The sequence below is a fragment of the Bacillus rossius genome, chromosome 15 (genome assembly GCF_032445375.1).
Source record: "Bacillus rossius redtenbacheri isolate Brsri chromosome 15, Brsri_v3, whole genome shotgun sequence".
In the NCBI taxonomy this organism is placed as follows: domain Eukaryota; kingdom Metazoa; phylum Arthropoda; class Insecta; order Phasmatodea; family Bacillidae; genus Bacillus; species Bacillus rossius.
The window spans coordinates 25,344,440-25,372,158 of NC_086342.1; the positions used below are offsets into that span (position 1 = coordinate 25,344,440).

General features: G+C 37.1%; 1 protein-coding gene across 4 annotated transcripts in view; it reads left to right on the forward strand.

Annotated features, from left to right (window-relative positions):
- The window catches only part of LOC134539580 (octopamine receptor beta-2R-like), a 697,934-nt gene that overhangs the window by 480,692 nt on the left and 189,523 nt on the right, over positions 1–27,719 (forward strand). For all 4 annotated transcript variants that reach the window (XM_063381737.1, XM_063381735.1, XM_063381736.1 and 1 more), the window contains one exon: positions 19,953–19,992. The gene's annotated coding sequence lies outside the window, so the exon portion shown is untranslated. The remainder of the gene's footprint in view (positions 1–19,952; positions 19,993–27,719) is intronic.

The window sequence follows — 27,719 nt, forward strand, 5'->3', positions numbered from 1 at the left end:
ATCAATATAATCAATCATTATTTTAAGTAGGGATATTTTGAAATAAATTTTTGAATGTTTCCCGAATTTCTAGCTAAATAATTACAAATTTACAAGATGGCGCCTTAATATGAAGATGGTGGGCACCAAAGTAATAAATGATGACTGCACTCCAGTGGGTAAAATTTAAACTAACATTGTGGTAGCATATTATATCATACGAAAACAATATGTCGGATCCAAATTGGCGGCCTCCCGCAGAAGAAAACAATATGACGGACGTGACGTCATACTAGGTGGCGACATATATTTATACCTTTGGCATTAGTGGTGGGAGGTCAGTCTGTCGGTGGCTTCGGTAAAGGAAGGATTTGTTGCCATTTTGGTTTTACTCTCAACGGGTTCGAACCGAGGAATCCATTATGTGCGTTTTTTAATTAAAATTTTAATTAATTAATTTTTTATTAAATTATTTATTCTTTAGTTTTTCGATCAAAGTTACGAATTTTCAATATGGCGGCCCTTAACACAAATTAGAGCGGTGACGACACAATTCAAAATGGTGGCCATGACATCTTTATTCCAAGGCTTATTCCGGTGGCTTATGACGGCTTGCTTTCAGCCTTTTTAAGTTGATTTTAGAACATTCCATGCCACTGGCATTATTTAAGAACTAAAATGGGAAACTTTCTCTCAGAAAGAGAATATATTTTTCGAAATAGGGAAATTTTTAAGATTTTTTGACAATTTTTGGTTGAATTTTTTCCAAAAAAAAAAAAACACGGGAATTTTGGGTGGATTCTAACGAATTATCGGTCAATTTTGAGGAACTTTGGCTCATTTTAGGCAATGTTTGCCAATTTAGAAGGTCAAGGTCATCCTATATTGCCGCCATGACATCACATACCAAGATGGCGGATATCGGCTCCGGTTCCACAACCAGAACCTAGGCGCCGGACCGGCCAATATATACTACTACTTAAAATTCAACTGTATTTAACTTACTTGCTTCTGGGTTGTAGCTACTGCATAGACATGATGGTGTCTACGGTCACCATTCAAGAACCAGCCGAAGTTGAGGCCACTGCACCTACTAATCAGAATCATCGTGATTGGCCAGACCCCCCCTACAATCACACACCCCCATGGGGTCAGACGTGAACGGCTCTATGTAAACACTGTGACAAAACATCAGGTTCTCAGGTCTTAAAATCGCCTTGGAGATGAACTGCGACAAAGCATGCGAAAACGTCTGACACACTGTCATTCCCACAGGCGTGCCTCATCGCGGAACCCAAGTAAGTACTTATCTAAACTAAATTTAAATCTTAGGATTTCACACCCAAATGTTGTAAAGCAATATTTTCATCACTCATCTTTCTCATTTCCCCTTGTCCTTCAGTGAAATTCAGACAACTAAGGCTGGTATTCGAAGACACAAATATAAGGGTTTTGGTGCTACCTACACCTGTACCCTAACCGTAAACATATTGAACGATAGGACACTGCCAGTCCCGTATTTTTAGGGGACAGATTTTTGTGTCCTATCGGCAAGTTTCACTCATGCGTAGAGCTCACTTTTTCCTTGACTTCGTCCAGATGGCGGACCTGCGTCTGACCGTGAACATCGGGGAACATATCAATCGTTTTGATATGCTAAATAAACTTTATGGTAGGGAAACTGTACTGATAATACATTTTGTACCCTTTAATTATAACAAAAAATAAATTAAATGTACTTAAGAAAATGGAAAAAGGTGGTTGTAATTTTATACGATGATTTCACTATCTCTAATATTTATGCCGTAACAATTAATTGTATCCATAGTTGAGAAACGTCCGCTAGAATGCGTTGGAACCAGTTTCTAGCCTCACGCAGGGCACCGTTTATTAAAACGATTACCTTTTTGTTACCTTATTGGGATTCGGTTTGGAAACATTCTGAAATACGGGACGTGAGTTAGGTTACGTTTGTATCCCAACAAGGCAGTGATTATTCGTTACCTTACCCGAACCTTTAAGAATTCCCCTTAAGATTCCACACACATTAGAGAACTCATTTTAGGTAGATACATTTTATTCTTATTTTATCCTTTTATTCTCAAGTTACTTTAATTACTAGTTTTTTTACGTAAAGGAATATGCCTTTCCGTCCTTGCTAAAAAAAAGCTCTGAAAATCCTCCCAACACATAACTTCCAATTGCAAAACGCAATAATCATGTCGTTTTCTTTACTTTTGGGACCATTGATGGTTCTCAAATAAATTAAAGCACAACAAAATTTGTTAAATTTTTAAGAACCCCCATTTTAACAATCATATCAATCTTAAGAAAGTACAATTTTATTTTAATTTTTTTTGTAACTTGTCTCCCACAGTTAACAAAATATATAAAACTTATCACATAGATTTTGTTATGCTAACTACAGTAAATCAAAAAAGCACCTTCAGCATATGCAAAAATTTATTTTTCGAATATCAAGTTATTATCAATTGTCGTATGCATTATGTCATTTATAAATTTCTCCTGTCTGTAATAACGGAAAACGCATGTTTTATTTATAAGCCCCCTAGTTGAAGGAAGCATTATGCAGATTGGAGAGAAATAGTAGCCACTTTGATGACCAAACTGAAACATTCATCTCACGGAATAGTAAACACACGTTGATGATGCAAATAAATCACAAACGCGTATTCAAATTTTTTTTACGCCCCATAAAAGTGTGTATCTACACATACTTTTTGTTGGCAGTAATCTCATTTAAAAATTTTTTTTAGATGTAACTATTGTTGTTTGATTGTTAGAGTCAGATCAAAATACTGCCTTATAACGCCAAGTTAATATTTGGTATGTGCAAGGCTCCGTAAAAAAATTATTATTTATTAATATGTATTTTTAGATCAAACAGGAACATAAGATATTTTATTTTATGCAATTGTTCAACATCTTTAATAGAAATGGAATGTGGACGAACTGCTAAATTCTTTACATTTTTTAAGGCACCTCTTTGAATATAGTAAAAATTTAAATAGTAAATATTGTATTCAACTAACTAACGCCTACATTTAATGCTAGAAGTTTAATCAACAGATGACATAACAGTTTTACGGTATAACATCACCTTTATAATAATCTCCATGTTTTAAGGTAATGTTTTAGCTTTTACAATACGGAAGGAATAAGAATACTTTTGTTATTATTTCGAAGCTTCAATGCTTTAAATAATTACAATTGCAAGATTATTTTTTTTATCTTGAAGGAATTAAAATGTGATGTCATTTGTCATTACAGCTTGGATAATACAGTAGACAACAGATTTTACTGCTCGTGAAATAGCGAATCATGAGTTCCAAATTGTTTAAAAAAATGTGCATTGCCTTCCATGGTTGCAAGAGTTCATTATCAGTACCCGGCGCCTCCACCATTTGCGCAGAGTAGGGTGCGTACTGCACTGCACTGCAGTTCAAACTCAGGCGAGCTAGACCGCCTGCCTACCTGCCTGCCTGACTGTCTGACTGTCTGACTGTCTGTATGTCTGTGATCACCACCGCTGTCATCTTCTACTGCCCATCCCCTACCCCCTGCCCCACAAACCTTTTCGCTATTTTCGTCGGCCTGTCGCCACCCACTCTCGTCGTGTTCATTTCCAGCGCGCGCGGGTTGGGAAATCGTCGAAAACGCCCCCCCCCCCCTTCACCCTTCACTATGAAGCGAGTGCCTCTTCCTTCCTGCTAGATGTGGGAAATTGCTATGGTTTTGACGTCAGGGGGAGGGTAGAGGAACATAGCACCCCTCATGGCAACCCTGTTCTTTCAGCACTGTCTCTTTCCCTCCCATCTGCTCTACCTCTACCTGTCTCGTTCCATTAACACACCCCCCCCCCCCTTGCCCCTCCCTCTCCCAGCAACCACCCGCAGAATTAGCTCACGTAATTGCTTCTGCGGAGAGAAAAGGCGAGGTGAAACCACACAAATGAGGAACGAAAACTGAGTGCTCCAGAAGAGAGTTATTTAAATTTTAATTTCGGAGCTATACGATCTGCTCATCAGCGATTTGTCCACCTGCCTTACTTTTAATTACACTTTTTTTCCCCGCACGGATCGGACTACAAACTCAGCATTTATAAGCTGGAGATCGAGCTTAGAACGAAATTTTTAATTTTTTCCCCTGGTTAACAAAAGACAGCTTTTGTATTACTAACAAGTAAGTTCAACTGTATTATTTATTTTGTAACTTTTTTTGAGAAAAATCAAATTTTCAACACAAACAAAATGTTCAATCTATTTTAGGAGGCATAAGACACCATGTTAAAAAACACACACTTTTAAAGCAAGCAGTTTAAAGAATTTTAAATAGTGAATTATTTATTTACTCCACTATTTTATACCTAAAATATGTTAATTTTTAACACATCGTGGATCTTAGTGTTGTATATCATTATAAATAACGTGAAACGTTGGTCAAGTTTATGGTTGAACTGAACATAGTTTCTTATGCCTTCGAGGCTCAGCATTAAATATATTCCCCCTCAGGCATTTTTTTTGAGCTAATAGCCTTTATAGGCAGGCCTACAAATTTCGCTGCCACATCATATACAATCCTACCACTCGATCACTGTTAAGCTAAGCCCGCAGTAGATTGGAACCGTTTAGCCCGGTGTCCCACAAAGCGGTTATGAGTTTGAACTGGAGCAGTTTGCTAGTTTATACTCGGAAAGTTCTTCTAGATACATTTTTTACGTGTTCGAATTTGTTTAATTCACTTAGAGCATTCTTTAGATACCTGCATTACTCTAATAAAATTATTCAATAGAACACTCACCCAAAAAAAATATGTCAGCTGTGTAACATCTAGCCTTGGTAGCGAGCAAATTAATGTTTTCTCATATATTATCTTTGAAAGATTTGTGCGATGGGAGTGGATGACTTGATGTAAGCTCTTGGACATACGGCATTGCTAAGCATAGCAATGCTTAGCAATTGCGTATGTCCAAAATCTTACATCATGTCATGTTTTCTCATTTTGCAAATAATACACTTAAAATGCAAAACTCGGACACCAAATTTAACGTTAATATCTTAAAATATTTCCAATATTTATAAATATATGCAAATTGTATTTTCAACTACATTTATGTACGCGTATCACAAGTAGTTTCCACACCGGCCGCTAGAAATCGCTGTCGGAAAAGCTACTTCGACTATTGAATAATTTGATTTGCAGACCGAAAGTTTAAGCTATATAAGGAAACGGCTCCGATAAAAGTTAAAAATACGTGAAAAAAATACTATACCCCGGCTTTGGACCCAATTTTTGACAAGTAGGTTTCTTAAAGTTCTGCCAATTTGTTTAGTATTCATCAAAAAGTTAATACTTAAAAGTTTCACTTCGGGTTTGTGAGCTTTGGTTCGCGCTATCCGCCACAGATGGAAGCACCGTGGGTTTGACACGTTTCCTTTCTTTAACTTCCGTTGCATTCATAAAATTACTATTCAAACGCCGTATACCCAGAGCCAAGATGTTAAACATCAAAACAGGCTGCGACACACTTAGCCGAAGCAGCAGAAACGCTTTAAGTGACACCAGGCTTAAGCTTCTCTCAGAGGCGGACCTAAGCTATAACATAACCATGTGTACTATTAACATCTCCTCTTTATGAGGGAATAATCCTGTTCAGGTTATCAGTACTCTTCCTACACACAAATAGCTACAAATAGGGTTGATTTGTAGGAAGTAGATAGTGGAGTTCTTACATGAAAATGGTAAGCTCACCCTATAGTGCCTATTGAGCCTTTCTTTTGCTATTTCAATAACATAGCAGTCTTTCAACACATAAGTGAGTGGATGTTGGTTTTACTGTTAATACTCACATACTACATGTTAACACTGCAAGATTTTTACAAATAGACTAAAATTTTTTAAATATCTGTTAAGTTAACAAGAAGTCTCAATTATGTGATGCTTTAGGTTTTAATTTTTTAAAAATTAAATTCAAACGTTAAATTACTTAAAAAATTGAACCTAGGTAACAATTTTATTTTATGCTAACTAAATCACTTCAAAATTACACAAATAGGAAAACATTTCACAAACATATTAAACAATGTGTAAATAGTTATTTACCACATTAAACGGAGTAAAGTATTATAATTTTGCTTGGTTATGTATTTAAAAATTAAAGATCTATTATTTGTTTAAAATGTTGCCTACGAAAGTCCTTGTTTTAGATTTTAAATATTGTGATATTTGATTTACAGTTTGCTTTTATTAAAAAGTTAAATTAATTTTATTCTTTGAATGTAATACACATAAAAATTTGTTGCACGAAGAAAAGATATGATTTTTAAAACTCCAAGAAATTACATGTATTGCTTTAATCATTTCCGTCACTCTTTTTCAATTCCTTAGATATCTTTAAACTATTTTTATAACAATAAAACTATTTTTCTATAGTTAATATGTTGATATATTTGCTGATATAACGATAATAAAATATCATAATATTTAAATGATTACAAAAAAACTCCTTTTTTAATAGTCATACAGTATGTCGATTTGAGTGTAATGACTTACAAATTAAAAGTTTCAATGAGCTCCATGTATCATTAATCGGCACATGCTAAAAGGGCTAAGTAAAAAAATTGGCAAAGTGAGTTAAGCATGAAAATGCATGTTATAGGATAGCTTCAACTAGCTATGCTAAAAGGGATTGAGTGAGTCACACGCGCGGGTTAGCTAATATCAGCTAGGGAAATTCTTAACGTACTTTAAAAGGGTTGCTTGAAGACAGATTTATTGGTTTTTTTCTCAAAACTGGGTTTGCCTGGACTGAGGCCCTCTTAGCGGGAGACCTAAGATGCACATAAAGTTCTGCCATTCCCGATTACACCCGAACAATTCACCTTCGGCCAACTTCGGGATTTGTTTTATTTTCGCGCAGGAAAAATGAATTCAAATATTAAAAGTGGTCGGTAAGGTTAGCTTCATTAAAACACTTTAAAGCACTATGGACGGTTAGTTAGGTTAGTATAGCTACATTTAAATAAACAGAGACATATAAATATATATAAATGAAGTCGAGGTTGGCCGAAGGTGAATTGTTCGGGTGTAATCGGGAATGGCAGAACTTTATGTGCATCTTAGGCTTACCCCCTCTTTAGCACGTGCCGATTCAGTTGCCCACGTCAGTGGAAGAGTGGAGCGGAAAGGGGTAGCAAAGTTGTTGATGTCCAGCTGTGATCGAAAGCATGGGCGTCGCAACCGTAGGTGACGGGGGGGGGGGGACGGGGGGGGGGGGACACGTCCCCCCCAATAATAAAAGTCTTCAATTTCGTCCCCTCCAATAATATATTTAGTTTTGTAGTTATATTAAAAATATGATTTCTGTGATACAACCCATATGTTGCGCATGTTGCATTTAGTCCAATCGTGGTAATGTGAGCACTTTTTAATTCAATCTTTGTGTAAAATCAAAATCAGGTCCGATACCGAATACGGATATGTTAACTGTGTTTTTACAAATTTGTTCTCTGAAAAGATTTTTTTATAAAAGATTAATTATATATTGCAATCAACTATAATTAGTATATTTAGGAAACAAAAATTCCTAAAAACCACTGTTTTGCACCTTCAAACCCCAAAATTTCCCGGGGGCCCGCTTTTTTTTTCCAGGAAATGGATATTTCCCCAACAATAAATCAATAGAGACATGCAAAATTCGCGGATTCATTTCGCGATAGGCTACCATAAAAACAACTATACCTTCGTACCGCTTCTGCGATTGGCCCACATTTTATCCGGGGAACTGTGAGCCAACGGGAAACACTAAACCAAGAAAGTGCCGAATTACGGGCAGCCTAGTTGAGACGTCTCACGCGTCAGTAGGCAATGAACAGGTGTCATTTCCGCGAGTATTTAAAGGACTGTGGAGTCCATCCTAGAGGTCAATGAATCCGCGAATTTTGCAGGTCTCTATATAAATCAATTGAACTCCCCCCCCCCCCCCCCCCAAAAAAAATATATCCTTGCGACGCCCATGATCGAGAGTGCGAGAGGCGCTGTCACACGCTGCGGGAGCGGGCCGCCCGCGACACCTGATGCGAATGCGCCGGGATGGTAATGGGCCCAGAGCGATTGTACCCCTCAAACGGTGCCCGACTCGCCGACCTTAACCTGGAAGCCGTGTGCACACGTGCGCTGTTGCGGGCACATCGCCGCGGGGTCGCCGAACTTTCAGCAACAGCCCGTTAATTAACCCAGTTTTCCCGTATCCCCTCCCCTTCTTTCATTTTTTTCCCACCTTTACCACCGCGCACAATATTATTTTTTTTTTTTTCGCTCTCTCTCGCCCGATTCGCTGTTGCAACAAACCAAAATTACCCTCGCGAGGCGCTGGGAGTTCGATGACGGTCACTTACGAAATTGCCACCGAGTTCCGTGTTAGCCAGAAGCTCGAGATCGTGATGATTGTGATCACCGAAAGCCATTCAACGCGTACTAAACACGCGGGAAACTGAAGCGTTTTTTTCAACTGTCCATCATTGTTTGCAACAGAACCAAAAACTGTAACGAAATTGTTCTACCTATAGAATAATCCGTAATTTTTTTTATCTTAATTTAAAATTACAGCCCGTCCAAGACAACCACTGTGTAAGAATCTTTATTTTGTCCTTAGCTGCAACAAATATACATATTTGTTATCATCAATAAACATTTTCCTTTTTTTAGACCACAAATACCCCAGACGTAAAACAGTATAGATTCGTATACACTAAGTGCCTTTGTGGAATATTTGATGCTTTTGAAAAGTCGTTTTGATAGAGCACTTAATAGTTATATGCAAGGAAGATCTGATAAACAATTTTCATCGCTTTTTATTCTGGTTTCAAGTAAAACCAAAAACCTGTGAATTAATCACTAAATGATTTGTCTGATATGTGTTCTATGAACATTATTTTTCCCCTAGCAACTACGCCTATAGAAAAATGGATATATTTTATAAGCAACATATAGTTAAAAAAATGGGATTAGTGTTTAGTTTGTGATGATTTTAAAGTATATTTTAAAGTTTAGAATTACTTTGTGTACAGCAATATATATAGTTCTTTTTGTACGCTTTATAGGTCCAAAGACTTCAAAAGTTAATTTGTGGGTCTCACGATTAATATTTTGAAGTGTATTTTTAAAAGCAGAGAAAAGTAGTAACAAATACTATATATATAAAAAAAAATAGTTATGAAGCATCCAGTACACAATCAAGCGATGTGTGAGCTTAAATATTGCTTTCCGACGTAAAAAAATGTATATATGTATAAAAAATGAGTTGACCAAGGAGTAATTTGCCAAGCAGTTGTGTTAAGTCCAGAGTATTTTCCTCCGTAAGCCCGTTTCAGTTAAAAAAATTGGTCTTAAATTTGGAATCATCGCCAGGTACACCAATGTTTCATTTCTAAGTACCCGAGCAAGGCGTTCGGTGAAAAGAAATAGAAATATAGTTTGGCTTTCAGATAGTGACGTAAAAGGCGAACCTTTTTATCGCCCGCCCATAAACAAGCCGGGGCAACTCCTGTACGCCGTGATATAGTATCAAGGCTACCACGATTAGTTCCTGAAAATCACGCAACGGCCCATAAATTAAGAGGGAGTGGTGAAAGCTATTTGGAAACCAGCGGGTTCGAACAATGGCCATCTGGGAAATAACCACCGCGTGCGATATCGAAGGAAGGGGGGGAAAAACAAAAAAAAACTTTACCACTTCCTGCGCGACGTATACGGCACAGTTCAGAAGGTCACTCGTGTGAGCCTAATTGGTAGGCAACCTGCGGTGCTCTTCATCTGGGCCGGTGATCCGCTCGGAATACTTATTGGGCAGGGATCGTTCCAGAGGTAGCGTCACATTTTCCCTCTTCAACGGTATTATTTGTTTCCATGCTGTTGGAAATCTTGGCTGAATTTTCAGACGTCTCGACTTCATAGATACAAATTACTTGATTCTTATTTGGAGTCACTGCGTTCCGTTGAAAAAAAAAGGATTCTAATGTATGCCAAAGGATAAAAAAAAAGTAATTTTTGCTATACACACAATTTTTTTAACTTTTAATTGATATTCTTATTTGATACTTTTGAGTTAATTTTCAAAGTAGATAACCTCTGTGTCCGTATATTTATGAAAGAAAAAAACACACACATTTATGAAGCAGGTATGGTTTTATAATATGTTCAGTGCGCTAAGTTTGTGTCTTATCTCTCAGTGTATGGCATTTGGTAGGAGTAATTTCACGAATAAAACGGAAGTCGCATGAAACGGAAATGTGTAACCACGGTGCTGCAATCGTTGATGATGGCGATAAACAAAGCTCACAAAACCAACAGGAAACTATATAGTATTAACGGTTTAGGGAATTTTAAAAGTCGGGCAGTATTTTAAGAAAATTTGCTGTCGAAAATCAGGTCAAAATCCAGTATTAGGTTGTTTTTTTTGACGTGACAACGTCTAATAAATCGATGAACGCCGGCTGCACGCCCGAAAATGTGTCCCGTTATGAACATTGTCCCGTCACGCGGTGTCCCGTTACGCTCATTTTACGCTTGCGCCGCATCTATCTCTCTTCCACTCGATTGGAACAACCATCGATTTGACTTTTTCGAGGCACATTAATCTTGAAACACTCCCAATCGTTTCCTACTTTTCCTATCATCGTCCTATCCTTAACAGAATAACACAGATTGGAAGAAGTTAAATAGCAAACATGTATAAAAGTTATAGTTAAAATAATCTGTTTGTTAAAGTAATAAACATATTTGAATTAATGAGTGCAAATAAAAGTAAATTTATCGATTAAATTGTAGATTTCATTTCACTCCTTTGTATCCATACAAAATAGTGATAATTCAATAAAAATTATTCAATTTTATTCATAAAAGTATGCAATCATTTTATTAATGTTTTTTTATGACGTCACGTTAAACTATCGTCCGTAAACCGACTTTACAGACAATCAATTTTTTTTTCAAGTCTTTTTAGCTTTTAGTTTAACCGTTCGCTCTGCTAATAAAATGATTCAATTGTGAAGTAGCTGCTCCGGAAGCGAATTACTACGGCAGAAGAGGAAACCGAATAATTTTCGTCAATAAATGCACCTGAAAAAACTATTTTTGTATATTTATTACTCTCAGCATTATTTAAAAAAAATTGTGCGTTAAATTTTACGTCAAAGTTTCGTATAAGAAATGTATTTTCAACATAAGAACACATGAATTTGCTCGTTACTGAGTTTAGATACTACTATTGAAAGACTTGCTCACATTATTTTCTTTGCGCTGGAATGACGTCATTATGACGTAATCGTCTCGATTTATTCTACCTACTGCAAACATTAATTTTTTTTCTTGGTCACTTCTTATAAATGGAATGATTTTTACTTTCTCGCCTGACTTGCATCGTGTATGTGTTCAAAATATCTCTTTATGGATAATACATAATTAGTTTTGGAAAATGTACAGGTATTATGCAAGTGTGCCTGAATAGGGTGACCTTTTCAAATCCTCGAAACATCACAACTGTGTCTCTGTGAAAATGCCCAATGTGTTCGGATGCGTTCTTTTCGTTGTCTCGTCCATACCATTTTGACTTCAATTGTTCAAATATTTCTTTAATTCACTTCTTATTCTGGAGTTTTTCCGCGTACGTTCGTATTGCCTGCCATTTATTTCCGTTTGGAGAAAAGTCTTAATTTTTCTTACAAGCATTTTTTACATTTGTAATGTAAACTTTATATAAGAAAACAAGTGAAACTGTCTTAAAACTACTCATTTGTTAATCTATAAATGAATAACAAAACAACACTTTATCCCTATTTATTTAAAAACAAAACAATTTAGTTTTTTTACAAGTAAATGTATCAAAACTGCAATACCTTGCGCCGAAACAGACTATTTCACCTACTTCTCTAAGCACGAACTCAGCAACACAAAAAAAAATCACAGACAGCCAAGTGGATCATTTTAGTTTATTTGATAGCGGCGAGCAAAGCACCTTTTAGGAAATTAGTGAACAAATGGATCTTTAGTAAAGACATATTATTTCTTAGAATAGACAGGTACTTTAATTTTCGTTACGGAGGGAAGAAAAAAACACAGGCACGATCTTAGAAAGTCGCAAAGGTATCAATTGACCGACGGTATCTCTGTTCCTCGAGCCCAGCAATCAACGGGCAGGCTCGATGTATTCGAGTCGGGCAGGCTCGATGTATTCGAGTCGAGAGATCTTAAACGCCGAATAGCAGGCGCTGCTCCTCGACCGGGCGCTGAACACCGTAATCCTTGTGACCCATTGTGTCAAGGTCTGTCTATTACGATGATGACATTATGGTAACCTACGCAGCTGAGTGACGCAAGGCAGACTGAAAGACGCCATCTGGGTGTCAACTATTTTCAAGACCGTAACAAGATTATTTTGTTGTATATCGAATGTATGGCTACATCTAAGCACAGTACGTGATTCAACGAATATCTTTAATTAAATACGGACTTTTGCTGCTTCAAATAGTTCCCCCTGAAAATAAGCTTATAATTTTTGAGAATAACATGTTATAACATATCAAAATGAATGATTTTATAGCATCATGAAGTATGACAATGTATGCTTTAATTTTAAGGTTTATTTAACGACGAAAAATATTTAAAGTCTAAATGCTGTAGAAATCAAGATGACGTCATTCGGTGCAGCGCCTCTCTTAAGGGGCTACATTATGTTATATATCACTTGTCTTCTTGCCCGTACACAACAAATCACTTAACGAACATCGGTAACGCCTACTCTTGTCTAAGATCGTGCCTGTGTTTTTTTCTTCCCTCCGTAACGAAAATTAAAGTACCTGTATATTCTAAGAAATAATATGTCTTTACTAAAGATCCATTTGTTCACTAATTTCCTAAAAGGTGCTACTTACTGGAGAGAGCACATCCTTACTGCACCGCGGCCAGAGGTGAACTGCGGGTCCAGTCGTCTGAACCTCGCTTATATACCCGTGCTCTACTGGTATACTACATGAGTCAAAATATTGTCTGTATTTAAAATTATTTTTTTCTTATTAGGTATCTAACAATTGTAGAAATAAAAAAACACACGAGTTCAAGTTTTACAAATTTATTTATAAAAAGTACACAAATACATATTAGGTTAAGGAATCAAGCATTTTCACAACCAAAGTCTTTAATGCCGCACAAACTTACTCGTCGACTCCGGTTCCAACTGGTTCGTAGACTCCAGTTCCAACTGGTTCGCCGGTCACGGGATCAGGAACACAGGTTTCCTGCTGGTCATTTTCTGCGACGTCGACAACTCTGACAAGACATGGTCGGTGACGTCTGTGACCACGTCTACGCCTGGGCTTAGGCTCAGTGCTAGTGCTAGGTGCTAGGTGGGCCTGAACTACGACGACGAGACGCACACCATTTGGACGTCTGCGTAGAAGCATCACAGGTCGCAACATGTTGCAACACGTCCATGTTTAGTGTTGCACGTGCAGACAAGGCGAATACCACAGCGATGCTAGCAGGAAGGATTATGTGTGGTCTCATGTGATAGACGGCACAGTTTCCAGGTTCGCAACAATCTACCAGCTGCTGAGTCGGTTCGTAGGACACAGAAAAGTGCGCAAACCGCCAATGCTGAGCGCCACTTCACAGGTTTCTGTATATGTACGTAGATACCCGGAATCCCACTAGCTGTACTCGACACTGTTGAAGCTAGGTCTTGCGCTCACGTACACGTTAGCAGGTTGAAACGTAAACATCTTCTTGCGGGTAGAACGACAACTGAAGGCACGTACGTATGTATGCCATTTATATATGCAGGCTCCTTCAAACATTGTGTGTGCCATTTCTGCATTAACTGCGAGTTTTTACAGGCACAGACACGATCAAACTTGTCACGTGGCTGCACGTCGTATATTGCACTAAGCTTGCGCAGGGAAGGACAGCCGTAGTCGGTCTGTAGGTCTACATTTACAACTGACGCATCACACAACTTGCTCAGCCATTTCTTCTGTTCAGGTCCGGCAACGTTGATTATTTCGTTTTGAACTAGTAAACCTTCAATAGTGTTTTTAACTTGGTGGTATGGAATTTTTCCTTCGTCCCACTCTAGTCCGTGATAATATTTACATTGCCATTTATTCGACCGTTTACTTTTTTCGTCTAGTAGTTTCCAAGGATACGGAGGTCGGAAGGTGCGAGTTCAAGTCTTGTCTCCGGAGGTGCCTATAATTTCCTTGAGCAGGAATCCATTTTAACTCTGGAAACCTTGCAGGTTACAGTACATTTTGTCACTAGCAATGCTCAGTTGTAACTTAATTATTATCGAAAACGAAACAGTATTTATGTCAGAATTTTCAAAAGTTTGTCTCGACAATTGTACGATGCAAGCCGATCGTGAAGTATCAGACAAAAAGCATAGGTGTTTGGTGGAATATTTCCGCTAGTCGTTATCTCGATCCTACAGTCGATGATGTTTGAATTTATTCGATCATCCTGTTTGGAAACGTCAAACACCATTAGCGGAGCCTTGTTCTTGAAACTGTCGGGACTCTGTATCGGTGACTGTCTCCGCCCATACTAAGCTTGCTGAAACTTGGCATACATTTGATATGCGAGAAGAAATCTTCCACTTTCAAAATCCATGTTCATGTCAACATACGGATAACTTTCGCTGTTTAAAAATATTTTTTACATTGCGTATTTGACACTTATCGAATACGGAGCGACTTACTCCTGCATTGAGCAGTCTTCCGGTCTGAAGCCCGACGATGATGTATCTTGGTTTTTCCATAGCGAAGCTGTACTTTACTATCCAATTAATACGCTGACTATGAGGCAAGCCAGGATAAGTTTCCAGGCTCCAGGATCGGAATGGCACATCGAAGTTCTTGCCATTTTCTATGTTCTTCAACATCTTGACTCGTTCAATGGTGCTCACTTGGATGTGGGGCAGCATCCACTCGAAAAACTGTAGTGTTAGCGAGACATCTTAAGGGTTTTCTGCAGCGGTGACAGTTGCATTAATGTGCGTGTTGGCTAGAAGCAGTACGAGCTCTTGTTTCGAATTAATGATTATATGCTTGTAGTGCTCAGCGAATCCAAGAAGCATGGACAGAGGAACACAAACTTCTAACTTCCCTTCGGCATAAACCGGAAGCTTATATTCATCCTCGAGAGCCCAACTGGCCATCTTTGCAGCAGACAGTTCATTTGGCGTGAGCGAAAGGTAATTTTTCATAGCAGATGTTATGCCTACATCTCTCGTCTGGTCTACCTCGATGCCATTGAGTACATATGTAATGCGCTCGATTAGGTGAAGAATACCATTGCAGGATATTGACGTCGTTGTCGGATGCGTACCATCCACTTTTGTCAGCGTGCCTCTTATACGTAGAAATAACTGCGATGGTAAAGTACAAATATCTTGTTGCTGTACGGCAATGCGTACTTCCGATTGTAGTGTGTACGGTCCGAGCAGGAAAGTTTGGTACTCGTGCAATTCCATTTTCGTAATGCTTTCCTCAAAAATGACCGGATCTTCCAGGTTGAGGATTTCGCCTTCCATATTTACTCGGCACTTGTCCAATACTGAGAAGATACTTTATGCTGTCAGGTGTTAATGCACCGATGTCTGGTAGAGAACTGTTCTTATTCAAGACAATACGATTTCTTTTATAACTGTTCGCTGTTACGAACTTTATGCCCATCACTTCAAGTGCAGACGTAATGTAATTTTTTCGTCTTGAAAATTCACAAATCGTTCTCGCTGGTCAACGATTCTGACGACGACTTCGTGTGCGCACTTCACGACGACTGGAACGTAAATGATACTTTGCGGTACTTTTACCAGTTTATATCCTGGCGGGACCATCGGCGAAAATTCGTAAAGCATGTTGCTTAGTCTTCTGTTGAGATACATTCCACTTGCCAAATTACAGTTTATTCTTATGACATTCACAGGCAAAATGTTTACTGAGCGCGTAGATTCGTACGTTCTTCCTGTATCATACACCTTTGATTCGAATCCGAGCATCCTACCTATGGTGCCAGGTTTCGTTAAGTCGACATTTTCACTGCATGTTAGAATGTTTTTTTGAGTGTTTGGATTTCCACGCAGTTGAAAGTCTAGATCCTGTGGTAACATATCCCTGATGTAATTTACAATGTCATCAATTTCGTAAGAGCCAACAGGTAACTGTATTTCATGAGCGGTCCCATCGTTTTTCAGGAAGCAGATCTTGCAGTTTTCTTCGTCGATATTAGGTATGGCATTATACGTTTGAAAATCTACGAGTCCGATTCACCATTCTCCATCTAAATCCAGAGGTGGGAAATGAACCTCCCGCAGTTCAGATGCGTAACCTGTCAAGGTAAGTGTTATCGACATGACTAATCAATTATCAATTCTGCACAACCTTTAAGTAGCAATTTTTATTTGTCAGCTAATTTTTGTTTGTTAAAAAGCGAAGACACAAAAGTGTCCGCAGTTTATTTGATTAGCCCTCTGTTCGGTTTCGTAATTGTAAAACAATGTAGTGGACCGGCCCAGGTACTGTCGCAGTTCTGGCGGAGGCCGTAAATTTCCAAAATTATCGTAGTACTCGGCCATTTTTCCAGTCTTTATGTATGCCACCCAGTGCGTGCCGCGACCCACCGACGTGTCTAAATTAATTATGGCGCACTCACGTGTCTTTGGCTTGCTGGGCAAAGTGTCTCGCATTAACACGGAAATTTGGTATTTTCAGTTTGCGTGCGTACTTTATTAAATCTACGTTGGTGAGCGGTCGTTTCGGCAAAGAACTTAGGATTTTATCATTCGTTTCTTTCTCATGCCACGACCTGTCTTGTGAGGCCGTAAGTACAGTCCTGCGCCTTTTTTTTAGCGATGGCAATGGCTTCCATGCTGGCATTGTGTCGTTGTGCTTCTTTTAACTGCTTGCGTTCATTCTTCGAAGTGTTGACTGCCCACACTATACCGCTCGTTGCACCGATGAGGCCGCCGAGAGTACCCAATGTAGGCAAAAGCAAAGGAAGAATACCTCCTATAATCTTCTTGTCGAGAGTCTGTTATTTTTGCTTGGCTTTTTGCACCCCTGCACCAGTCTTGCGTTTGGTCCTGCGTGAGTTAGTCTTTGACTTGATGGAGCTGGCTCGACGAGTACCCAGTCCTAATTTCGTCTTTGCCTTCGTGATTTTAGATACGCCCCACGCTGCGAATTTCTCTCCTAGTCCCGCGTTCGACGATTTACTTATATCTTGGGCTTCCTGTGCCAATATCTCGTCTGCCCGGTGCCTGGATTCCAGATCCTTTCTTAATGAATATGCGATTTCGTGTTGTTTGCACTTTTCGTCCAGAGAATTAATACTCACGTCAAAGCGAGCTAACCTTTTCGCTAGTTTAGTGCCGGGGCCGCAGAATCTGTAGCAGGGAATGTGTAGCTCGAATGGCAGATTGTTTATCAGCGAGTTCACGAGTCCTGCACCGATGTGTTTTTTGTTCTTACCTCTTCGAGTCATTACGGACAACTGACAAGAAAGTATAAATGTGTTTGATTTTATACAATTTCTTTATAACAATGCAGGTCGTCAAGCAAGAAGTGTGTTTGCCCGTGCGCATTACGCAAGACGATGTATTTAGTGCGCGTGCATCACTACATGGCTTACTGTTGCCTTCTGCCGTACGTTGCATAATGGCAGGTCCGTCCAACTGCGGCAAAACGTGCGTTATGCTGAGTTTACTGGAGGAACCAAACGGTCTTCGGTTCGAGAACGTTTACTTGTATTCAAAGTCGTTGCAACAGCCAAAGTACCAGCGCCTAGCAACTGTTCTACGCTCGGTGGATGGTCTGGAGTATTTTCCATTTAAGGTTTTAGGTCTCCTTAAGAAAAAAATGTCCTTTCCGATTATTTGGAAAGAATTGATTTGGATATCTGATTGCGGCCTGCTTACGTAAAGCATTTTGTAATACGGGAATGTGTTGTTTTGTTTCCGTAATTAGTTTTTAAACTTTTTTTTTTTTTTTTTTTTTTTTTTTTTTTTTTTTTTTTTTTTTTTTTTTTTTAGAAATTTGAAAATGGCTGGAACGCGTGTATGAGAATATATTTTTAAGAATAAAACGCCCAGTAAATATTCTTGATTTTAATTTCTCCAACATAAAATATTACGGTTACCGCTCAGTTCTCATGGTTGTCCTATGCAACGACCAGAAGACTGCGCGCCAGTTCGCAGCCTTGCGCTTAGAGGCGATACCGCGCTAGAAGCACCAGCGAGCGCTCGCCTAATTGACACAGATACAGCCCTCGCTGGGTGGGACCTTCAACGTCTCGTCCACGTCATGGTCACGAGAGACAGACAAAAGGTGAAATGAACTACATTGCAATGAAAAAGGTGGTGGGAACGACCAGCACACAGCAGCGTCCGCCACGTTTCCGACTTGATAAAAAGCCCTGTTATATCTCCAAAAGGAACCCAGTACGTTGTGGAATTCGACGGAAGATAAGTGATCTGACCACTCAACCAACTTTGCACCAAAAAGGTCGTAATATATGGACAGATGCGTTGCAATTCAGAGAAATTTCAAGGCAAGAATCGTCAATGGACTTTTTTAAGGAATTATCCTGGCTTTTGATTCAACCCCGGCTCCACTCGAGAGAAGTTGAAATTTTAACATTGCATCATCTCGGTCGGTGTTATTCTTGTTATTTAATAGCGAACAAAATAAGTATAAGCATCAAAGAAAATCTCTGAAGTAGATATGAAAGATCATGTTTTCATTTCATTATTTCTCTCCTGTCTGAGCCAGGTTTGGCAAAAACCAGGGATATTTAAAAAAAACACAACAATCCATATGAGTTTTATCGGTTTTATTTTAATTACAGTAGGGTTTATTGACATTACTTAGGAGTTTTGGTGTACAGCATCTTAGCTCTCGGCAAAGAGCATTTGGTGGGAGTAATTTCTCGAATGCAACGTAAGTATAGTAATGGAAATGTGTACCAATCACGAAGCAGCATTCTGTAGCAGATGGCACGAGCCAAATAGTTCACAACGACAATGAATTTTAAAAGATGGGTATTTGAATAATTATTTTTGGTCAAAAATCAGGTCCAAAGCAGTTTTTTTTATTTTTTTTTTTTTTAAGTTTATTTCGCTTTTACCGGAGCAGTCTCATTATATAGTTTAAAATTTCTCTTTGCGAATCGAATGATTCCATAGTTGACGTAGATGCTCCAGGAGCTAATTATAGAGGTGGGTACGGAAATTACGTGTGATGCGCGTCCAGTAATTAATTTGAAAACACAATTTTCCTACATATAAGTATTACGTTCGGCATTATTTTAAAGATTTTACGTTAAATTTAATGTCCGAGTTTCGTATAATAATGTTTTTGCAACATGATAACATATTATTTTTCTTGTAAATGAGTTTCGATGTTACACATCACTAATGACTCACTGAAAGACTCGCCCAGAATGTTTTTTTTTAAGTTGGCATTTTGGTGGGTTTTCTGAATGTGGTTTTTTTATTTAAACGAAACATTTTAATATTAAGCGTATAGAAAATATTTTATTAAGTTGTCTACTCTCTTAGTTTTACTAAATGAAATAACTATTACTGTAATGAATTACTAAGGGGTAGTTATAATAAGCTGTATAAACTTGTGTTTTGTACTTTTGTGTGCATCTTTAATGCAAGTTCGTACTTTGTGTGTGTTATTTGTGTGAAATTGTAATAAATCATTTCATTACTGTAATACAGGTAGAATTTATTTTATAATTATAAGTATTTAAAAACCCTAGTGCGTCAATGATTGGATTTTTTTTTCAAATGGTTTTTTATTTTAAAAAAAAAACTATACCAAAAACTGCGGATCAGGTACATGACTGCCAAACCTTGACTAATTCTATAATATTATTTACCATTTCTGTTACAGATCGTGACACTGGTCTCCAGAAAACGGGTTTCATCTTAAGGTAAAAAAATACTTTAGTCAAATTTACTCACACATGTACAGTACCTTACGTTATGAAAATAATATATTTTTTCTTTGTCAAATGCTTTTCATCATTGCCGTGATTGTTTAATACATTTTAACCTAGGTTGCTTAAGTTTCACTAACGTTCGTGATACAAGGAAAACGAAGTCTTATGCATGTTTATAAACACGTAGACTCGATTTTTCACGTGACTTTGTCCTCGTTAATCTAAAATAAAAAAGTAATAATTTTAAATATTATTATTATTGTTAATTTTCCGAAGCATCGTCAAATATTTTAAAAATGGAAATAAGGGGAAAAAAAAAATTGAAATAAATGGAGTTACTTTCATGTTTTGCACAATTAAAAAAAAAATGTAGACTTTTATTTTTAAAATATATTACTCTATCGATGCGTTGAATAATAGTCATCGTAAAAGCTAATTTGTACTATTTAAAAAATTTTGTTTAAGTAAATTCACATATTTATCAGACAGTGAAAAAAAATATATATATATACATATATCAATCGGTCTGCTAATGGACAACCGCTTCACCTTAATACAAATGTTTGAGCTAATTTTTAATGATACCTATATAGCAAGAAAGTAAAAAATAATAACATGAACTGACGCTAAATTCAATACTTTATCACGATAAGTAACATCGATTCTGCATTGTTATATAAATGTTGAACCGAACATACATCTTGTTAATAATTAAAGTTAATAATTTATTTAATGTTAGTAGTTTCAATGCTGTTTTAGTAAATTCAGAACTTATTTTTAAGACATTGTGTTACATTGTGTTTTAAATAACCAAACAAACTAAATTTTATAATAATTTATTTACATTTATTCAAAAGAATTTTTTTCATTGTATTAATAATAAAAATAAGGATTTTAAAACATTTTTTTTTTCGTGATGTAAAGTTCTTTTGTTTTACTTTACCTTTCATGTGAACTTGGGAGGATTTCTTGCGACGAAGCAGAGTGAAGTAGGACAGTTTGAAGTAATATTCCAAGAGTTCGTATACAAAACTAGAATTTGCATCCCCTTCGTACTCTTAAGCGCAAGAAAGTGGCATCTCCCCCCCCCCCCTTCCCCCTTCACTAACAAACGATTTTCTCCGAGCTAGGGATGTTCCGGCCATATTAGTAAGCCGCTTACGAAGGGGGAAGCCGGAAAAAAAAAAAAAAAAAAAGAAATACATCATCTTCCGAATCAAAGAAACGGCTTCCAGCAAACGCACCGAATCAAAGAGAAGCGAAGAGAGGATGCAAGTTCTCAAGCAGGCTTACATTAGCACAGAAACACGAAGAGATGGGAAGAAATAAGAAGCCGTAGAATGAATTGAAGTATATGGCTCCGTGCCTGGACCACTCTCTCGTAAGCATTACGACAAAAAAAATCTGGAATTAAAAAAAATAAACCTTTTATGACGCCACGACAATTTTTTTTTTGCTCCATGCATCATGCACTAAAGATTCCCAAAAAAAAAAAAAATTGTTACGAAATCTCTGGAAGTTTCTCTTTCATGTAGGTCGTCACCTTTAGAAGGTTTATGTATAACGCATCCTCTTGAATATCTCAGTTCGCAACTTTTTTCCCCGTGTAAAATACTCCCATCGTTATTCAACTACTGGAAGTTTGTAATGGCCAAGACTGTTGCGAACAAAAGTTGTCACTGCTGAACCAAATGGCTACGCTAGCACATACAACTTTAATCCATTGGCCGGAAAAATTCTTTAAAGTGCGAAACTGAAGAACAAATTCAAATTTTTGTCAGGGAGACACCGTAAATCATCATCTTGCTCTAAAGGTGGAGTTTTTTGTTTTGCATGGTATAAGAATTTTGGGGACAAAAGGAATTTGAGTACCCATACTGTACTGTACAAAATGCAAACTTCTAGCTAGGATTTTTTCATAGTGTAAAATTTCAACATGATTACGTGCAAATATTTTTGTGGTTTTAATTTTTTATCTGTAACACCTTTATATTTTAACTTAAAATGTACTTTATAAAATAAATCTTTTCCGCAATCTTTCAAAAATAAAATTGGTAATAAAGAATCTAAAAAGTCAAGACTTCCAGACTTTAGTTGCGTATGTTGAGAACTGGTGAAATAAAAAAAAATTAATAAATATGTGTGTTTTATTACAGCACATGATGTTTTCTAAAGAATTACGTTAAAATTACAGAAATATTTTTGTGTTGATTTTTATCGCTTGGGAGATTATTATAGATTCAAAAGAAATGAATGTCGTAATGAGTAATGATATTATCACTCAATATGAAAATGCTAGAGTAAATAAGTCGCAATGGATTTTGAGAAATGGGCAACAGAAAACTTTTTTTTTTTTAATTTTGAAGGGAACAGCAGTAGGCCTATTAATGTTTTTTTCCCTCGCATAATCAATTTTTTTCATTAAATTAATGGAAACTTTACTGAAAATAGTTTCATCGAAAGTATTTTTTTCATTTGTCACGATATTTCGTAAAAATGTACCTATAAAAAGTTTATCTGAAATGCAATCCAGAACATGTTTTCTTTGTTTCACAGCTATAACAATGTCCTTGTGTCTCGATAATGTTGCGATGTTATTAAGTTGTAACTTGAGCACAAAATCTCTGCTTTGTGAGCTCGGGATGATGTCATGGAGCGTTGGTTGCTTGCTATCAGTTAAGGGGCCCGCCTCGTCAGGGGTGTATGTGTGTTAGTGAGGCGGGATGATAAGCGCGACGCTCGCTGGTGCTTCCAGCGCGGTACAGCCTCTAAGCGCAAGTCTCTGAACTGGCGCGCATTCCTCTCGTCGTCACAGGATAACTGTAAAATTTGAGCGGTGACCGTAACATTATATGGCGGAGAAATGAAGATAAAGGTGTTATGCAAGCCCCTTAAGTGCTTTCAAGAAACTGTACTGATTGTTTTATGCCTAAAAATTACTCTGAAAACACGTGTTTTAGGCATTTTAACGCTTCTAAAAATACAGTTTAAAAACTTAATCCGAAATTAAAAGTACTTTTCGGCCCTCAGCGAACTCTTAAATGCTATTCGTATATAGGCCCCACTCGGATATCTTGAGTAGTTTTGAAATCGCGTTGTTTTTCCTGAAGCTCTGCACACCGTATGTGTGCCCAGGTAGGCGGGCCTCTTAAAATGTTCGCCAAGCACATGAGAGGAGATCCCATGGGGAGGAAATATATATGATAATGACCCGATAATGTTACAGCTGCTTGCACCATCTGCTTTCCATGCCACCACCCCATAAATGTCCTGTTCCATCTCTCAAAAACGCTAGTTAAATAATATCTCTCACAGCTACACTTAAGCTAGTCGTACGATAACGTTGAACACAGAGAAGTAGTTTCTGACTTTCTGATAAAAAATAAATGATTGGTCCCTGTGTCAAACATTATGAAAAAAAAAATATATTAAGAATTAACTGAAAACCATTCTCTAAATGTGGTTTTTTTTTTGCCCTCTTTTTCAATGATACACAATGTGTGTTTGTGTGTCTTAATTCGGTTTCTTAAAGTACGTGAAGTGAATGTCACCATGGAAAATAACAAGTGATAATTTACATTTTCTAACATTCACGTGATTCTAGAATACCGAGTGCTAGCGTAGAATTACTATGTTTGCATGAAAAGGAATTAAATATCTATTACAGTACACAATTTCTGAAGTAACAATCCTAGAAATATAATGGAATTTATTAACCTACACGATTTCCTGGAAAAATTTGGCATACGAATTTGCTTTTCTCTTACATTTGTTTATGAAAATGTCAAATGCAAAGAATATGTTCTATATTTGTGCGGCATATTCAGTGTATGAATGTTGTAACTTGTATGAAATTTGACAGTTCTCAAAGAAATAGTACCCATGTACTACGTATCATTCTGCTAGTGTTTTTCTGTCAAGCATGTTTCTAAACAACTTAATGTGGTCAGTGTTATTATTAAAAAAATGGAATGCTTTGCAGTAATAGTTGGTAAGTCCTAACAACTGGCCACTTACATGCCTTTTTGGAACGTTATCAATTATTTTTACAGAGCGCCTGGTGCGCTGATTAAGGTTTATCACGTTTATTCTGTCTTTCGTGGCTTTGCCCACCATTTTTCCTCTATTCCTGATTTTAACGGACGTATCTGTGTTGGTGAGGCGGGATGTTAAGTGTGACGCTCGCTGGTGCTTCCAGCACAGAATATTATCTCCTCTAAGCGCAAGGCTCTTATCAGGCACACATTCGTCTCGACGAGCATAGTGTACCTTTAAAATTTCAGGCGTAACCGTAACATTATATGGCGGAGAAATGAACATAAGGGTGTAATTCTACGACCTGGGGTGCTTTCAGGAATCTTTACCGAGCGTTTTATGCCAAATAAATCTGAAAACACGCGTTCTTAGCCCCTTTCACTCTAGTAAAAATACAGTTTAAAAAAGAAGAAAAAAAACTCAAACAGAACTACCCATCCACCCTCAGCGCATTCTCAATGTTTTTCGCAAACAGATACGACTCGGATATCTTAAGCAGTTATTTTTTTAAATCGCGTGTTTTCTTCTAAAGTTATGCTCACTGTAAGTGTGCCCAGGTAGGCTTGCCCTTTAATCTTAAAAGTGTTCTAAAAATTTAAGTTGTATGCTTAATGAAGCTGTAAAATGCAGACAATATTCTACTAGTTTTTGGTCATGATGCAATCAGAAAGGAAAATATGTAACTATGTGTAGTGACCTGTTATTATATTCTTAGAAGTATTTTAGAATATAATATTTGGAATTAAAATTAAAAAAAAATACATTTTAAAATTTTTATTTATTTTTTCTATGAAATTGGCTTGTTAACCATTGCCTTACTAACTCAGCTATCCTTCGTCAGTCATACGTATATTACAGCCAGCCAATTACAGACCATATGACTAACGTTCGCTCTTTCATTGGTCCACAAAACAAATATTAATAAATTCCCACTTTCATTAAAAAATGTTGACATTAAACTTAATTAATTGATTTATAAAATAAATAATATTTTATAAATGATTCTCTATTATTAGCGTTTGATTACAATATTACCTGGCTGGTAGTGCTTACAAATTACGGACATGTCTGCGCGTGCTATGTTGATCCGAGATCATAGTTATGGAAAGCTAATGGCCAGTTTCACCTGAACTACTACTATAGAAACAGACACTTAATCCATTTTCAACGTCGTTAAAATTATATGCTAGAATTTAAATTACGTATAGACTCCCAAAAACGTTTACATACTATTAGTAATCACACTTTCAAGAAATATTGAGCAGTTTGTTTATGGCGCGTTTAAGTCCGGAGATCTACATGCAGGTTGCTGGCTCAGCCAGGCGATTAAATTGAGGTGTTTTGGGAAAGATAACCTTATAGAGCCGTGGAAAAATTTTCCCGAGATATTTTTACAAATAATTCTCCATGAAGGATACACTTTGTGATGAGAAAAATAAAGTTCCTTCTTTATACAGTTTAAATATCAAAAACAACTGTGGTTACACAATTATAACACCCTTAAGAGTGGTATATAGAGAAGCGGCTACTCAGAATCCGGCGCGAGCAGCACAAAATACTTCTAGCCTGGGCGGAGTTTAGCCTTGGAGGAGTGGCCTACTAGGAGCGCGTCCTGGCAAAATGATGTCGGTGGAGGGGATGGACTCGGTTTACCCTCCCTCACTCCATGGTCATTCCCTCCTCATGACGGCGCGGTACGGGTCGGGATGTCTCGACAGCATTGCTACCTGCCTGCCTGCCTGCCTTCCCCTTACGAGCGGAGCGCCGCGCGAGCTAGCAGTGGCTACACACGTTTCATTCAACTCAAATGTCAAATAACGCGAAAAGTATGTTTGTCGTAATGGTAGCATTTTTTTACGCGTGTTTAGTAGTTCATAAGTAAAAAAAAAAGATAAAATGGATTACTATGTTTTTGCTAAAAACACAAACTTTTACATGAAGTGGGAAAAGTGATATTACATCGTAATTTTCTAAGTCACGTGGATATTAAACGTTACATATCCTCCAAGGAACATGAAATTACCTTATTCTGCAAACAAATCTTGCCGAAGTTAAATATATTTTCCGAATCGATGTTATGTATTTTTTATAACTCGCATCTGTCAATGATAGTTGTAAAAGCTTTTCGAAATACATACATATTATGTATTATTTTTTTAAAAAAAGTGTTCGTGTTTTTATAACATGGAATAATCTCATTTGTAATTGTTTCACTTGTGTCATGGCAATGAGTAGAGACATGCAAAATTCGCGGATTCATTTCGCGATAGGCTAGCATCAAAACAACTATACCTTCGTACCGCTTCTGCGATTGGCCCTCATTTTATCCGGGGAACTGTGAGCCAATGGGAAACACTAAACCAAGAAAGTGCCGAATTACGGACAGCCTAGTTGAGACGTCTCACGCGTCAGTAGCCAATGAACAGGTGTCATTTTCGCGAGTATTTAAAGAACTGTGGAGTCTATCCTAGAGGTCAATGAATCCGCGAATTTTGCAGGTCTCTAGCAATGAGTTATCATGCAGGTAGCATATATTTTATTTGGACGTGGTATAAAAAGGCACTATACAAAAAATCGTTACATAATTCCACATTATAAAACATGTATTTATTTCACATGTAATTCATACATTTTGTTTCACACCAATATACAATGTTCATTATGTTATAAAAGACAAATAAATTTAAAAAGAGCACTATAAATTAAACCAACGTGGGCACGAGTTACTTCCAAGAAAGACAAATTTAAAAAAAACTGTACGGTATAATAGACATTTTAAACACAAATATTTTTACATCACAAAAAACTTTTTCAAAACAGTTTGCAGAAAAGTCCAACAATCTTAAAAGTATGTAGATGGCCTTTAGAGAGGTATTTAAGAGAAACAAATTCTTAAATAGAAATAATTTTACAAATCCGATACAGTAAACGACAACAGATTATTTAAACAAGTTTAGTAGAATTACACACAAATTGGTTTTTACCTGTGACGCACAAAAAATGTACATAAGCTTTATATTTTTAACTAGACAGGCATTTATACTATTTGATTTAATGCACACACACTTTTAAAACAACAAAACACAGAATTTAATTCAGCTTACCACTGAAGCAAAATATTTTTATGGTCGCTATTATACATTTATTTCGTTTCTCCTTTTTGTTAGGACTTACCAGACAAGAAGTTTATGCATACCGAACACTCTTTTTATGAAATTCTCTTGTTTCTCATTTAAAAATTTTACAAAATTTCTCAATTGGCTGCCAAATGAATTAATTTCCTTCAAACTAAGTAACAGTTACGAACACCTCAGTATTTATTCACCTAAACAAGCAATGTCTTCTATAATTTTAAAGCACCATTGCTCACTTGAGCATTTAACCATTCTGGAAAGCTTAACTCAGCTTTAAAATTTACATTATAGGTAAGACATTTTATTTTTTTACATATCCAAAATAATTACGGTAATGATTCTCTAGGTAGCCACTGAACGTGACCACACGGGCTATACTTTCTTATGCACACGTAGGTGCTGGCATACTAAAAATGAAGGTTCATGAAAATGCTTGGCATGGTTAAACGTTCTAGAAACAATGAGCAAGAATAATTTCCAGTATGAAAGGTGATAGTTTATGAAGCAAAGTGAGCAGGCGACTTAGATTGATAAATCAAACAGGTCACT